At 43.2% G+C, this 3677-nt stretch overlaps 1 long non-coding RNA gene across 1 annotated transcript; it reads left to right on the top strand.

The window, feature by feature from the left end:
- Nucleotides 1–314: 314 nt before the first annotated feature.
- Nucleotides 315–1833, top strand: LOC117956518. The gene is made up of 3 exons (XR_004659303.1): nt 315–464; nt 1669–1741; nt 1816–1833. It is a non-coding gene; the product is annotated as an uncharacterized LOC117956518 (long non-coding RNA).
- Nucleotides 1834–3677: the final 1844 nt, after the last annotated feature.

Genomic DNA, 3677 nt, shown 5'->3' with positions numbered 1-3677 from the left:
ATGTAGCACAAAGTGCTCTACAATAAAGGAAAATTGACATAAGAGCAACATAAAACAGTGTAGAATGGCTGTAATGGATGGATGGAAAATCCGATGGAAGATAATACACACTTCATATTTTTGGAAAAATCTTTAAATAAGGTACATACTGTGCATACTGTGCATGCACAACAGTAACAAAGGATCCATTCCTAGTCAGTTTAATTGGGACCTATCATTTTAGAAAAATGTGACAGTGCGTGTATGGCAAGTGAAACCATCCCTAAATACACGATGGCTGGTTTAATTGTCCATGATTACACCTTTTACATGAGCCATCCCTCACACCTGCACATATTTCATTCCCTTTATCTTCAGACTGACGTCATCTCAGGTACTTTGCCTATAAAAGTGCATCTGGAACCATAAAACGTCACATTTTCATCGACATCGGTGGATGACATTCAAGCCGAGAATCCTAACCTGTAAGTATTTTAATGTCTTAAATGAGTCCAACATGCATCAAAGGCTGTTTCTTTTTCTTCAAGACAGGGATTACATTAATGTTGAAATTATGTTTTACATAATTGTAATTGTTTTTAAATGAATGTGTGTGTGTATGTTTGTCTTACTGCTGGTTTTGCTCTTCTATAGATTTGAGGAATGATTAACTCTTAACTATTATAATATAAATTACTTCTTGATATACATATATTTTGTGTGTGTGTGTGTTTAAACCAGGATTTCTCCACTTTTTATTGATCCAATAACCTAATAAAGGTATCAATATAGTTTTCAAACTGCAATAAAGTATATTTAATGCATTATTTTTATGAAATGTATGTGAAAAGCTCCAAGAACAATGTTTATTATATAGTTTATTATAGTTAATAGTCTATCATTCCTCAAATCTATAGCAGAGCAAAACGAGCAGCAGCTGTGTGTGTCTGTTGTGTGTCTGTTGTGTTTCTTCTAACCCTTGTGTTGTCTTCCCATCTAAATTTAAATTCAACCCTTTTATTTGAAGCTTTTCATCAACATTTTTAACTTTTTATTACATTTTTCTCTTTTTTCAACACTTCTGATGCTTTTTTTCAATGTTTGTCACTTCTATTGACACTACTCAATACTCAATTCAACACTACGTAACACTAACTTATTAACTTTAGTTTTATATTTATTTTTGGAATTTATGGTCAATAAACCTCATATATAGAAAATTATACCTAATCTTTGACGTAGAAAAACAGAAATTAGGAATTATTGAGACTAAAATTAAAGGAATGGATGTTGATGATAATCCCAGACTGGAATATGTTAACTGTTACTCAATACTATTTCAAAAAAACTTCAATTTTATCCCTCTAAATGCTATAAAATTGAATAAGAAGCCCCAAAATTAATGAAAGTAGATATGTGTACTTGGCAAAGAGCGTTGTGTGGAATCAGTCATGTTATTTTGGGGAATTAAAAAGAATATTGATATAAGAAAACGGGTCAATTTGACCGAGGAAAACATGAGGGTTAATTATTCAATACGCAACTTTAAGTTATTTAATGTTGTCATCTCAGAGATAGACATTCAACAGAATCAATAAAAGAAAAAACCAAAAAGCAATTCACCACAAGACTCTTAATCTGTTTGAACTGAAGAAAGAATACTTGACCATTACCAACTTGGTTTTCTAGAGAGCCGAGAAGAGAAACCACATCATCATCACCATGACTGCAAAGATTTGTTTCATCGTTCTTCTGTTTGTTGGTAAGAGAAACTTTCAACCGCAAATTTAGTTTTTGCAAATATGAAACTGAACTAACAATTTCTACTCAAAACAGCTTCTGGCAATTCACAGGGCACATCTACCCCAGCACCTACCACAGTACCTACCACTGCAGCAACTACCGCAGTAACTACCGCAGTAACTACTGCAGCAACTACTGCAGCAACTACTGCAGCAACTACTGCAGCGACTACACCAACTACAGCAGCAACTACTGCAGCAACTACTGCAGCAACTATCGCAGCAACTACCGCAGCAACTACCCCAGCAACTACTGCAGCAACTACCGCAGCGACTACCGCAGTGAATACCCCAGCAACTACTGCAGCAACTACCGCAGCCACTACAGTAGCAACTACTGCAGCGACTACCCCAACTACAGCAGCAACTACTGCAGCAACTACTGCAGCAACTACCGCGGCAACTACCGCAGCGACTACCCCAGAAACTACTGCAGCAACTACCGCAGCGACTACCGCAGTGACTACCCCAGCAACTACTGCAGCAACTACTCCAGCAACTACAGCAGCCACTACCGCAGCGACAACTGCAGTAACTACAGCAGCAACTACAGCAGCCACTATTCCAGCAACTACAGCAGCCACTACCCCAGCAACTACTGTAGCATCTACAGCAGCAACTACTGTTGCAACTACCCCAGCAACTACTGCCGCAACAACCCCAGCAACCACTGCAGCATCTACAGCAGCCACTACCGCAGCAACTACAGCAGCAACTACCGCAGCCACTACTGCTGCGACTACAGCAGCGACTACCTCAGCAACTACTGCAGCAACTACTGCAGTAACTACCGCAGCAACTACCGCAGCAACTACTGCAGCGACTACCCCAGCAACTACTGCAGCAACTACCGCAGCGACTACCGCAGCGACTACCCCAGCAACTACTGCAGCAACTACTGCTGCAACTACCCCAGCAACTACTGCAGCAACTACTGCAGCATCTACAGCAGCCACTACCCCAGCAACTACTGCAGCAACTACCGCAGCAACTACAGCGGCAACTACTGCAGCAACTACAGCAGACACTACCTCAGCAACTACATTAGCAACTACAGCAGCCACTACCCCAGCAACTACAGCAGCAACTACAGCAGCCACTACCCCAGCATCTACTGCAGCATCTACAGCAGCAACTACTGTTGCAACTACCCCAGCAACTACTGCAGCAACAACCCCAGCAACCACTGCAGCATCTACAACAGCCACTACCCCAGCAACTACAGCAGCAACTACCGCAGCCACTACTGCTGCAACTACCCCAACAACTACTGCAGCAACTACAGCAGCCACTACTGTTGCAACAACCCCAGCAACTACTGCAGCAACAACCCCAGCAACTACTGCAGCGACTACAGCAGCAACTACCCCAGCAACTACTGCAGCAACTACTGCAGTAACTACCGCAGCAACTACCGCAGCAACTACTGCAGCGACTACCCCAGCACCTACTGCAGCAACTACTGCAGTAACTACCGCAGCAACTACCGCAGCAACTACCGCAGCGACTACCCCAGCAACTACTGCAGCAACTACCGCAGCGACTACCGCAGCGACTACCCCAGCAACTACTGCAGCAACTACTGCTGCAACTACCCCAGCAACTACTGCAGCAACTACTGCAGCAACTACAGCAGACACTACCTCAGCAACTACAGCAGCAACTACAGCAGCCACTACCCCAGCAACTACTGCAGCAACTACCGCAGCAACTATAGCGGCAACTACTGCAGCAACTACATCAGCCACTACCCCAGCAACTACAGCAGCAACTACAGCAGCCACTACCCCAGCAACTACTGCAGCAACTACCGCAGCGACTACCGCAGCGACTACCGCAGCGACTACCCCAGCAACTACTGCAGCAACTACTGCTGCAACTACCCCAGCAACTACT

Source organism: Etheostoma cragini, chromosome 14 (assembly GCF_013103735.1).
Source record: "Etheostoma cragini isolate CJK2018 chromosome 14, CSU_Ecrag_1.0, whole genome shotgun sequence".
In the NCBI taxonomy this organism is placed as follows: domain Eukaryota; kingdom Metazoa; phylum Chordata; class Actinopteri; order Perciformes; family Percidae; genus Etheostoma; species Etheostoma cragini.
Note: the sequence above shows the minus strand (reverse complement) of the source record. Positions and strands in the feature narration are given on the sequence as shown.